Source organism: Mustelus asterias, chromosome 17 (assembly GCF_964213995.1).
Source record: "Mustelus asterias chromosome 17, sMusAst1.hap1.1, whole genome shotgun sequence".
Classification (NCBI taxonomy): domain Eukaryota; kingdom Metazoa; phylum Chordata; class Chondrichthyes; order Carcharhiniformes; family Triakidae; genus Mustelus; species Mustelus asterias.
The window spans coordinates 30,320,260-30,333,512 of record NC_135817.1 but is presented as its reverse complement, the minus strand read 5'-3'; the positions used below and the strand labels follow the sequence as shown (position 1 = coordinate 30,333,512).

General features: G+C 41.1%; 1 protein-coding gene across 5 annotated transcripts in view; it reads right to left on the bottom strand.

Annotated features, from left to right (window-relative positions):
- LOC144506408 (transcription regulator protein BACH1-like) overlaps nt 1-13,253 on the bottom strand; it is a 62,670-nt gene that overhangs the window by 28,175 nt on the left and 21,242 nt on the right. Inside the window, exon 2 of one of the 5 annotated variants that reach the window (XM_078232478.1) lies at nt 9,176-9,322. The exons of 2 other annotated variants lie outside the window; for them this stretch is intronic. The gene's annotated coding sequence lies outside the window, so the exon portion shown is untranslated. Of the gene's footprint in view, nt 1-8,247; nt 8,378-8,424; nt 9,156-9,175; nt 9,323-13,253 lie in introns of those variants that run through there. 2 more of the 5 variants (XM_078232480.1, XM_078232481.1) reach the window with 2 other exon arrangements.

The window sequence follows — 13,253 nt, the reverse complement described above, 5'->3', positions numbered from 1 at the left end:
GGTATATGTTGCTGATAAAATTTACACAGCCAAAGAATCCTAGTTTTAAACAAAAGGTCACAAAACTGATGAGCTTGGAAAAGTTGCCAGCCCGAGCTCAAAAGCAAATTTTTTGCTGAACTGATATGAAAATTCTGCTGTTTGTGACAGAATTGAATATTTGAAACAATCAAGTAATTCCAGGTTAGATAAAGCACAACTAAAAGTAATACGTCCTCTACTCTTGTCCCAACATTGTTGTTCAGTCTCAGAACAGCATCACTTACTCCACCAGTGAAATGTCTTTTCCATTTCTTACAGGAGCCTCTGAGCAAAATTGCCAAATTGATACAATTGATGCTAATTTTTGATTTATTGTCACAGTGAAAAGTTTTTTTTTTACACGCTATACAGACAAAACATACCATTCATAGAGAAGGAAACAAGAGTGCAGAATGTAGTGTTACAGTCATAGCTAGGATGTAGAGAAAGATCAACTTAATGCAAGGTATCAAGTCTGACAGCAGCAGGGAGGAAGCTGTTCTCGAGTCGGTTGGTTCGTGACCTCAGACGTCTGTATCTTTTGCCCGAAGGAAGAAGGTGGGAGAGAGAATGTCCGGGGTACGTGGGGTCCTTAATTATACTGGCTGCTTTGCCGAGACAGCAGGAAGTGTAGACAGAGTCAATGGATGGGAGGCTGGTTTACATGATGGATTGGGCTACATTCATGACCTTTTGTAGTTCCTTGCAGTCTTGGGCAGAGCAGGAGCCATACCAAGCTGTGATACAACCAGAAAGAATGCTTTCTATGGTGCATCTGTAAAAGTCATAGCTGACATGCCAAATTTCCTTAGTCTTCTAAGAAAGAAGGTGGGCTTTCTTAACTATAGCATCAGCATGGGGGGGACCAGGGCAGGTTGTCGGTGATCCGGACACCTAAAAACACGAAGCTCTCGACCCTTTCTACTTTGTCCCCATTGATGTAGACAGGGGCATGTTCTCCTTTACGCTTCCTGAAGTCGACAATCTCTTTCGTTTTGTTGACATTGAGGAAGAGAATATTGTTGTTGCACCAGTTCACCAGATTCTCTATCTCATTCCTGTACTCTGTCTCATCATTGTTTGAGATCCGACCCACTACGGTGGTGGTGTCAGCAAACTTGAAAATCACATTGGAGGGGAATTTGACCACACAGTCATAGGTGTATGAGTATAGTAAGGGCCTGAGAACACAGCCTTGTGGGGATGATCATGGAGGTGGTGTTGTTGCCTATCCTTACTGATTGTGAGTAGTTTTGCGTAGTGGGCCAGTCAAAATCCATTTCATGTAGAATACGTCTGACATACAATGCTTAAACGTACCTTTCTGCCCCAGGGCTACGACTAGATTTAACTTAGTTCCCAAAAACCTCCCTGTCCTATGCCTCTCACCATACAACTCTTATGCAGTTCAAGATATTGATGTTATTTACTAAACGTACGTCGGAGGTTCTTTTTTGCATTGGCGGCTAAATAATTAAGGCCACATTAAGACAGCACAGAACTTCCTAAAAAGATTACAAAAATTTGAATAGAATGAATCTGAGGTAACAATAGTTGAAGGAAAGGTCACTATTCTGTAAATTATATAGGTAGTCTTTTGGTAAAACCAAAATGCCATGCAGCGGATTCATAATTATTAGTCAACTGAAAGCTTTTCTCCTGCTGGTTGGAGGGAGTCAGAAGCAGGGCCAGGCACAAGGAGACCGAGCGCGCACAAGAGGGAGTGATTTAACCAAGGAGCAATGAACATTTGCTTGTTAAGTCTTTCCTTTGCTTTGACATTTACGACCGGTTACCACACCATATACAGCACTCAGACATGATCACTGCCCCGTAAATAGTTTATTGCTTTATAAGTTGGATGACTGTTAAAAATTTGAAAAAAGCAATTTCATAATTATTTAAGAGTGGAGTTTATGGAAAAATGGGGTAGTAGATTAGCCAACTAACATTTGCTTGTTGAACTTGACCTGTCCTTGCCATTATCTTTTATTAAACTGCACAGTTGGAGGTTGGAAACTTCTTTTCCTCCCCCACCCCAAAACACATTAGGTTCATACTTTACACATCACACATTAACTTAATATTCCAAAAACAGTACACTTATTGCATTAAGTAATCGCAGCACCTTTGGAAAATAAAATCTAATCAAGCAGAGTCAGCATGACTTCATGAAAGAGAAATAGCGTCTGACTATTTTATTTTAATTTTGCAAGGAAGTCTCAACCAGAGTGGATAGAGGGGAACCAGTAGATGTGTTGTATTTGGACTTCCACAAGATGTTCAACACCTCACAAAAGGTTAAGTCATAAGGTAAGAGTCCATGGTGTTGGAGGTAATATATTGGCATAGGTAAAGAATTGGCTAATGGGTAAGAAATAGAGAGTGGGTAAGAAATAGAGAGTGGGGCTTTTTCAGGTTGGTGACCTGTAACCAATGGAGTTTTCACAGGGATCAGTGCTGGGACTGCAACATATTAATGACTTGAAGGAAGGAAACAAATGTACTGTAGCCAAATTTGCAGAAGACACAAAAATAGGTGGAAAGACAAGTGGGGAGAGATATACAAACAGTTTACAAATGGCATATAATGTGGGAAAATGTGAAGTTGTTCTTTTGGAAGAGAGAACAAAAGTACAGTATTATTTAAATGGAGTAAAACTACAATAAGCTGCAACAAAGTCGACTTGGAGGTACTTGTGCACAAAACAAAGCTAGCACACAGGTTCAGCAGTTAATCAGGAAGGGTAATGGAATGTTTGTCCTTATTTCAAGAGGGTTGGAGTATAAGAGTCGGGAAGTCTTGTTGCAACTGTGCAAGGTAGTGGTGAGACCACATCGGGATACTGAGCAGTTTTGGTCCCTTATTTAAGGAAAGATATTTCACTGGAGGCAGTTCAGAGAAGGCTCACTGGGATGATCCCTGGTTGAAGGGATTGTCTTATGAGGAATGATTAAACAGGTCGGAACTCTACTCATTGGAATTTAGAAGAATGAGAGGTGGTTTCATTGAAACATAGGATTCCTATAGGGCTTGACAGGACAATTGCTGAGAGGATGCTTCCCCTCATGAAAGAGTCTAGCATCAGAGGGCATAGTCTCAGAATAAAGGGGCGCCTGACTGAGATGAGGAGGAATTTCTTCTGAGGGGTGAGTGTCTTTGGAACTCCTTGCTCTCTGCAGCAGAGTCCTTGTGAATATTTAAAGCGGAGTTAGATAGATTTTAGATCAGTAAGGGAATCAAGGGTTACAGGGAAAAGGCAGGAAAATGGACATGAGGAATGTTGGTTCATCCATGATCCTATTGAATGGCAGAGTAAGCTCGAAGGGCTGATCTTACAGTCTTATTAAAACAAAAAATCAAATCCAGATGGATTCCACATTATGTCTCAATGATGAGGAGCTTTGTGCAGTGCATTTATATTCATTACTATTTTCTGTGCAATGAGTATATTCTCAGAAGACAGATATTCTTAGAAAACAGTGCACACAAAATGAAATTACAAAAATAAACCAGCTTCTGACCAGCCTCAAAACAAAATTGGAAAGCATTAGAAAATTTCTCACTACTCAACCACAACTTCCCATGGTTTAACAGACCCCCCAGAGTGCAACGATTACAATTTTTCTGCTTCCCAACTGAAATTGCATTCCTTTGATCTTCCTTGACTATCAAGAGTCCTCTACTAAGCCGTGCAATAACAAATTTATAAAACTTGCATTTAGCGGGTACAGTAGCACAGTGATTAAATCACTGGACTATTAATCCAGAAGTTTGGACCAATAATCCAAGACATGAGTTCAAATCCCACCAAAGCATCTTGCTAATTTAAATTAAGTTAATTGTGTAACTCTAATAAAAAGCTATCTAGCTCACTGATGTCCTTTAGGGAAGGAAGCCTGTTGGAACTATGATGTTGTTGCTATTACAGAGACTTGGTTAAGGGAAGGACAGGATTGGCAGCTTAACATCCCAGGATACAGATGTTTCAGGCAGGATAGAGGGGGATATAAAAGGGGTGGGGGAGTTGCACGACTGGTTAAGGAGAATATTACAGCTGTAGTGCAGAAGGACACCACGGAGGGCTCATACAGCGAGGCAATATGGGTAGAGCTCAGGAATAGGAAGGGTGTAGTCACAATATTGGGGGTTTACTATAGGCTGCCCAACTGCCAGCGGGAGACAGAGGAACAGGTATGTAGGCAAATTTTGGCAAGGTGTAAAAGTTACAGGGTTGTTGTGGTGGGAGATTTTAACTTCCCCTATATCGACTGGAACTCACTTACTGCTAGGGGCGTGGATGGGGCAGAGTTTGTAAGGAGCATCCAGGAGGGCTTCTTGAAACAGTATGTAGATAGTCCAATTAGGGAAGGGGCCATACTGGACCTGGTATTGGGGAATGAGCCCAGCCAGGTGGCCGATGTTTCAATAGGGGAGCAGCTCGGGAACAGTGACCACAATTCAGTAAACTTTAAGGTACTGATGGATAAAGATAAGTGTAGTCCTCAAGTTAAGGTGCTAAATTGGGGAAAGGCTAATTACAACAATATTAGGCAGGAACTGAAGAATGTAGATTGGGGACAGATGTTTGAGAGCAAATCAACATCTGTCATGTGGGAAGCTTTCAAGTGTAAATTGATAAGGATTCAGGACTGGCACATTCCTGTAAGGATGAAGGATAAGTATGGCAAGTTTTGGGAACCTTGGATAACAAGAGATATTGTGAGCCTAGTCAGAGAGAAAAAGGAAGCATTTGTCAAAGCTAGGAAGCTGGGAACACACAAAGCAAGTGTGGAATACAAGGAAAGTAGAAAGAAACTTAAGCAAGGAGTAAGGAGGACTAAAAGGGGTCACGAAAAAGCCTTGGCTAGCAGGATTAAGGAAAATCAAGGTTTTTTATACATATATAAAGAGCAAGAGGGTAGCCAGGGAGAGGGTTGGCCCACTCAAGGACAAGGGAGGGAATCTATGCGTGGAGCCAGAGGAAGTGGGTGAGGTATTAAATGAGCACTTTGCGTCAGTATTCAGCAAAGAGAAGGACTTGGTGGATGAGGAGTCTGGGAAAGGGTGTGTAGTTAGTCTGAATCATGTTGAGATCAAAAAGGAGGTGGTATTGGGGTTCTTGAGAAACATTAAGGTAGACAAGTCCCCAGGGCCTGATGGGATATACCCCAGAATACTGGGGGGCAAGGGAGGGGCCTTGGGAGAAATCTTTGTATCCTCACTGGCTACAGGGGAGGTCCAAAGGATTGGAGAATAGCCAGTGATGTTCCTTTGTTTAAGAAGGGTAGAAGAATAATCCAGGTAATTACAGGCTAGTGAGCCTTACATCAGTGGTAGGGAAATTATTGGAGAGGATTATTCGAGACAGGATTTATTCTCACTTGGAAATAAGTGGATGTATTAGAGAGAGGCAACATGGTTTTGTGAAGGGGAGGTCATGTCTCACAAACTTGATCGAGTTTTTTGAGGAAGTGATGAAGATAGGGCAGTGGATGTTGTCTACATGGACTTCAGTAAGGCCTTTGACAAGATCCCTCATGGCAGACTGGTGCAGAAGGTGAAGTCGCATGGGATCAGAGGTGAGCTGGCAAGGTAGTTACAGAACTGGCTCGGTCATAGAAGACAGAGGGTAGCAGTGGAAGGGTGGATTTCTGAATGGAGTGCTGTGACAAGTGGCGTTCCTCAGAGATCAGTGCTGGGACCTTTGTTGCTTGTAAAGATTTGGAGGAAAATGCAACTGGTTTGATTCGTAAGTTTGCGGATGACACAAAGGTTGGTGGCTTTGCGGATAGCGATGAGGACCATCAGAGGATACAGCAGGATATAGATCAGTTGGAGACTTGGGTAGAGAGATGGCAGATGGAGTTTAATCTGGACAAATGTGAGGTAATGCATTTTGGAAGGTCTAATACAGATAGGAAATCAAAACATTAAAAAAAAGATATGGATGGGGTTTCAGCAGCAGATGAATCGAGGTGGGGTTGAACCAGGCACTGTTACATAAGTGGAAATCATGGTGCTACCATGGATATGTTCAGAGACTCCTCTTCAAATTAGCTGCCGGGTTGAGGGATAGTCAGCAGCTCGAGAAGAGCGTTTTATTAGGGCCCAAATACAACGGTTTAATCCCAATACTGAAGTGAAGATATCAGCTCATCCAGTACTACATGTCAGACAAACAGTCTGCTAATTTTGCAACATTTCAAGCGAGGTGGTGATGGTGAGGTAGAGCTGTGCATTGTTATGTGAAAACTAACACGGTTTCTGAATGGTGTAACTTTGCTAAAATCCATGTACATCAAATGCAATATCTTCATCAACCTTTCCAAAAAATTCAATCAGGTTAGTTAGACACAACCTTCCAATAATAAATCCATGTTGGCAATCTTTGATTAATCCATGCATTTCAAGATGACAATTAATACTGCCTCTCAGAATTGTTAGCCAATAATTTCCACTGCCAAGGTTAGGCTGACTGGCCTGCAGTTACTCCATCTATCCCCTTTTCACTTTTTAAACGATGGCACAATTATCACCAATATTTCTGAAACAATGACAACATTACTACAACAACTTGTATTTATAATTACACCTTTAATGTAAAGGTCTGTGCTTCACAGGAGCATTATAAAACAAAGTCTGACACAGAGCCACGTAAGGAGATATTAGGACAGATGGCCAAAACCTGTGTCAAAGGAGGTAGATAGACATCCAGAAAGCTCTAGAATCAAAAGTCTCACCCTTTTTCTTTGTGGCAATATGTTTGTTCTGCCCCCTCACCACTCCTCTTGATTCATGCCACTTCGCTGACAATGTTTTGAAGATAAATCAGTTTCCAGCTCACTTTTGCGACTCAACTAAGTAAAATTGCCCATCCCCTAATTGAGAACTTTTACCCCTGATCTACCTTTTATCTTTTTCCATAACATGCTGAATTTTGCCAAGTTATAATTACTACCAAAATGTTCTCCATTCCCTGAAACGAAGTCCAAAAGGTCAAGAAAAATGGAGCACACTGCATACAATTAAGCCATGATGTGGAGATGCCGGCATTGGACTGGGGTAAACACAGTAAGAAATTTAACAACACCAGGTTAAAGTCCAACAGGTTTATTTGGTAGCAAAAGCCACACTTTTGTGGCTTTTGCTACCAAATAAACCTGTTGGACTTTAACCTGGTGTTGTTAAACTTCTTACTACAGTTAAGCCTACAGGTCCCCCAACAACATTTTGGATGCAGTGTTTAAGTCTTGCGCTTCAAAACTAGCTGCAGTTCTTGTTAAGCTGCATATTGGCATCTAGTCAACAAAGTGGAAAATTGACCTTTGCACTATTATCCGAGTGTATATTTGGATAATTATGCAAGGCTTCTGCTTAATCAAGGGTTTGAATTCAGAATAATCTTCTCAACTTGAATAATGGTAGTCTTTCTGCAATTTTCATCTTCATTATACTGGTTACCTCGCAGACACAGAAAGTGACATACCAGTAAATAAAGCTTGTGAGAGCACTGGGAGCACATTATGAATAGTTCCAAAGTGTAGATTAATTGGACATGGACACAGCACGGCATATTTAAACACACCATGAATATAGTAACTTGCACTTTGTCACAAGTTGAAAAAGATATTTAACCTTGTTTTGATGTTCTTTTTAAAAACACCAATTCTGGTGACTTTCGGTGCACTTAAAAAATGGATGCAAGAACATTTGTGTTCAATATTGTTTTCACTGATGCATGAGAGCATAATTTGAAGCAGTGTTTATATGTACAATATAACAGTCTCAGAGATGGAGCTGGGAATAGTGATCAGAAAATTCATATAAGCAAATGGCAAATTTAAGTGTGACAGAAATCACTTGACTGTTACAGGAAGCAAGAATGATGATTCAAAGAAATACTGCGCAATGTGTATATAGTCTAGTATCTAGTTACTCAATCTTCAGTATCGAGTGTTACTTTCAAATTTTCATGTCATAATTGTGCTTGATTGGCTTATGTTCATAAAGCAACAAATCACAATTGAACAGAGCATAAGTAGGGCTGAAGATAAGTTGATTTTAAACAAAACTTCTAATCAAAAATTAGTCAGCAAACTAATACTTGAAACAGAAAGGGAGCCAATTAAATTGCTGCAAATCATCTCAAATCATTTTCCTAATGAAGCTTGCAACAAATCATTAATACTACAACAGTTATAAGGAAACATTCAAGGTGTTACCTGTGTTTTCAGAAAGCTGTCGCACAACACCAGGTTAAAGTCCAACTGTTGTACTCCAACAGGTTGGCTTCTCCTTCATCACTCACGTGATGAAGGAGCAGCGCTCCAAAAGCTCGTGATATCAAATAAACCTGTTGGACTTTAACCTGGTATTGACAGACTTGTTACTGTGCCCACCTCAGTCCAATGCCAGCATCTCCACATCATGGCTTGATGGACACAGAACTGGCTTGGTTCTCGAGAGAGTTTTAACAACACCAGGTTAAAGTCCAACAGGTTTATTTGGTAACAAATGCCATCTGCTCCTTTGTCAGATGGAGTGGATATCTGCTCTCAAACAGGGCATACAGAGACACAAAATCAAGTTACAGAATACTGATTAGAATGCAAATCTCTACAGCCAACCAGGTCTTAAAGATACAGACAATGTGAGTGGAGGGAGCATTAAGCACAGGTTGCAGCTATATAAAACCTTGGTTAGGACGCATTTGGAGTACTGTGTGCAGTTCTGGTCACCACACTACCAGAAGGACATGGAAGCTTTGGAGAGAGTGCAAAGAAGATTCACCAGGATCTTGGGGGTGTTGGCTATGAAGAGAGATTGAATAAACTAGGATTGTTTTCACTGGAAAGACGGAGACCTGATAGAGGTCTACAAAATTATGAGGGGCACAGACACATCTCTTTAACCTGTGCTTAATGCTCCCTCCACTCACATTGTCTGTATCTTTAAGACCTGGTTGGCTCTAGAGATTCGCATTCTAATCAGTATTCTGTAACTTGGTTTTGTGTCTCTGTATGCCCTGTTTGAGAGCAGATATCCACTCCATCTGACGAAGGAGCAGCGCTCCGAAAGCTAATGTCATTTGCTACCAAATAAACCTGTTGGACTTTAACCTGGTGTTGTTAAAACTCTTACTGTGTTTACCCCAGTCCAACGCCGGCATCTCCACATCCTGGTTATAGAAGACAGAGGAGCAGTGGAAGGATGTATTCAGAATGGAGATCTGTAGCTAGTGGTGTTCCGCAGGGATCAGTGCTGGGACCTCTGTTGTTTGTAGTGTATATAAATGATCTGGAGGAAAACATCGGTGGTCTGATTAGTAAGTTTGCAGATGACACGAAGATTGGTGGAGTTGCTGATAGTGCTGGGGATTGTCAGATAATACAAGATATAGATAGATTGGAGACTTGGGCACAAATGCCAGATGGAGTTTAATTCGAACAAATGCGAGGTGGTGCATTTTGGAGGATCAAATTTAGGCGTGAATTATACTGTAAATGGCAGAACCCTTGAGAACATTAACAGAGGGATCTGGGCGTGCAGGTCCACAGTTCCCTAAAACTGGCAACACAGGTAGGCCAAGGTGATTAAGAAGGCATATGGTATGCTTGCCTTCATCAGCCGGGGCACTAAGTACAACAGTTGGAAGATCATGTTGCAGCTATATAAAACCTTGGTTAGGCCGCATTTGGAGTACTGTGCGCAGTTCTGGTCACCACACTACCAGAAGGACATGGAAGCTTTGGAGAGAGTGCAAAGATGATTCACCAGGATGTTGCCTGGTCTTGGGGTGTTGGCTATGAAGAGATTTTGAAGGGGGGGGGGGGGTGCACAGGTTGAAGGGAGATGTGTGGAAGGAAATTTTTCACGTAGAGTGGTGGGTGCCTGAGGGTGGTGGAAGCAGGCACGTTAGCAACATTTAAGCAGCATCTGGATGGGAACATGAATAGGGAGGGAATAGAGGGATACAGACCAAGCAAGGGCAGAAGGTTTTTTTTAAAAAAGTTTAGTTAGGGCATCATGATCGGCACAGGCTTGGAGGGCCAACGGGCCTATTCGAGTGCTGTACTTTGTTCTCTTTATGCTTTCACTTATTACCTAGCAATCAGAATTAAATGTGCAGTAAGCTCGATAACCAACTTATACCTGGTTACCTTTTGCTGGGCTTGAACAAGCTTATGCATTTTTCTTAATCACTATTCTGAAAATACACTGCTCCTGGTTTCAATGATCTATCATCCATTCTTCCTGCACCCGTCTCTTGCGATCCAGTACTACGCTGCAGCACTGCTGCCCCCCAACATTACCTTCCCACTATTTCAGCAGTTCCAACAGATCGGTTACATATTGACAGATCCCACAATTTCCCTCACTACTACTCCAAAATCCTAGTACCCACTCTAAAACTTCCAGGCCCTTAAAACCAGAATATGCTGTACCGTATCACACAGCGCTATGCCAACAGTTCCAAACCATAACACCATCTACTATTTAGTACTTCTACAGAACCTCCCTTCCATATTCTTGGGGAACTTGGACTAAAAAATGTTAGTTCAGTACATAGCTAAAAAAAAATAACAAACATATGAATTAAGAGTAGGCCATTTGGTCTCTCAAGCCTGCTTTGCCATTCAATATCATGGCTGATCCGATTATGGCCTCAATTTCTCTTTCCTTTCTCCCCCTCTACGATTTAACCCCTTGTTAATCAAAAATCTAATGACAAAAATATTCAATGACCCTGCCTCCATTATTCTCTGTGGAAAAGAGTTTCACAGACTCATGAACCTCAGAAAAAAGATTCTCTTCAGCTCCATCCGGAAAACTATGCCCCCCACAATGTGGAACATCGTTCAGCATATCCAATCAAATCCCCTCAAGATGATACATTTTTCAAGATAGTCTCTCATCCTTCACGAACGATTCCTGCAGTTAATTCACATTAACAATGCCCAACATTGTAAATGGAAAAATTAGGGCAGATTGCAAGTAAATAATCCCTAGTAAACCAGTATTTTATATCCTACTTAAATATACAGTTACTTAAATGAACAGTTGGACTGTTGACAATTTGAGGCATACTTCTTTCAAGGAATGGTCACAAATACACGAGGTATATTTTATAATCTACAGTGTTTTTGTTATACATTAAATGCTGCAAACTATGCAACAGGACTGTGACAGACTATCAGCTAAGATCTGCAATGAAACAGCAAAGTGCTGATCTCATGCAGTTATGCTGACAAACGATGAGCAAGCATTTTCCGGTTTCTTCACATCATTGCTTCCCTAAATAACCCTGCCACGGGCAATTCCACAGAACTCTTTTTACTGCAGCATAATTAACAAAGACACATTGTGCTTTTAAAAATATAAATGAGCAACTTCACGAAAATCTAGTAAAATTAAGGCTATATCAGAAAACCTAAACAAATCAGTTTAAGATTTCTACATTAATCCTTACTGTACCATTTATCCGATTAAATGCATCGTATGTACGACTACCATAAAAATAGAGTAAACCTGCTACTCTAAAGTGTTGCTTTAAGTTGGCCCTTTAAGTGTATTTTTTAAGTTGCCGTTTTTAGGGCCTCATTTCTGATTCATGCCTTCAGTTCCAATTTTATATTATTTGCCATCATTGCTCTTTTATGTCACATTTTTGTTTTATATTGTTTCATGCCCGTTTAACATCAGATCGGGGAGGGGGGGGGGGGGAAGAAAAAGGCAGCCCCTGAACGGAATACCTGACCCAATCGGCACTGTTCTGAATTAAGCGCAAGTTTATTTAAAACGTTTATTTATTATTAGTGTTACAAGTAGGCTTACATTAACACTGCAATGAAGTCACTGTGAAATTCCCTAGTTGCCACCCTCCGGCTCCTGTCTGGGTACACAGAGGGAGAATTTAGCATGGCCAATACACCTAACCAGCATGTCTTGCGGATTGTGGAAGGAAACTGGAACACCCGGAGGAAACCCATGCAGACACATGGAGAACGTGCAGACTCCGCACAGACAGTGACCCAGGCCAGGAATCAAATCTGGGTCCCTGGCACTGTAAGGCAGCAGTGCTAACCACTGTGTCGCTGTACAAGGTGATGTGTTTGACTGCACTCAAAGGATTCAATTTTTTTTAAACCTCTGGAATAAATTTTTCCGAAGAAGAATATCCAAACAAACAAAATTTTTTTTGTTGCAAGGCAGAAGTTGAAGCCCTACTTGACTCTGCAAACCAGTTTTAATTTTGGAGTCCCTGTGGAGGAGTTTTGCATTGTGTGGAGAGGCGCCATTTTAACGTCTTTGAGAGAAAGACAGAGCATTTGCAAATGTAGAGTACATGAGCAAAATTGTCTCTGCCCTTGTTTGGGTGAAAGATACAGGGAATTTGCCCTTCAGGAGCTTGACTGCAATTTGGAGCCCCAAGTCAGGCCCTCGTTTAACTCTGCAGAAAGAGCATTTTAAAAACAGTGAAAGAACCCAGCATTGAGACATGAATCACGCACAGCCACCTCCACTGGAATGCTTTAGGGATTGTCCTCAAAGCATCTCTGAAAAAGTCAAACATCTCCACCAACTCACCGTGATCAAAGTGGAAGAAGGTTCATTCAGGAAGGCACTGAACACGGAAACTTCATTGTAAACTTGCAGAGTCAAATCAAGACAGAGGGGGAGTGCAAAAATCTCTAAACAGCTCATCTATCTGACCCTCCAAATAACACCTGTCCCAAATGTGGCAGAGTCTGCCAATCCCACATTGAATGTACCATCTTAGAACCCATTGAATTGGAGCACAAAAAGAGATATCCTCAAACCTAAGGGACTGCTGAAGAGGGAGACTGATGTGTGTTACCCGATATGAATTTATACAATATTTTTATATTTAGTATTTAATTCTACAGTTATTTGAAGACACAGTATTACACATGTACAATACAGTATTTCAACCTGTACATTGGATGTTTCTCATCCAGAATAAACAAAGGAAGCTAATGCAAGTTTTAATACTGATTCCAATGAAAACCTACGATTCATGGAAAGCTGCTTCATTTGAAGTCACGATTTTCAGGAACACAACCACAACTTTAAGTGAGCGCTGAAGGTGCACTTATTGGCTGTGAGCTGTAACACAGGCCAATAAGTTAAGATAACATTTTCTTCACATTTGTTGTTTTTAAACTGTTTTATTTATTTTTAGGATAAAAATCTTCAAGCTCTTGGG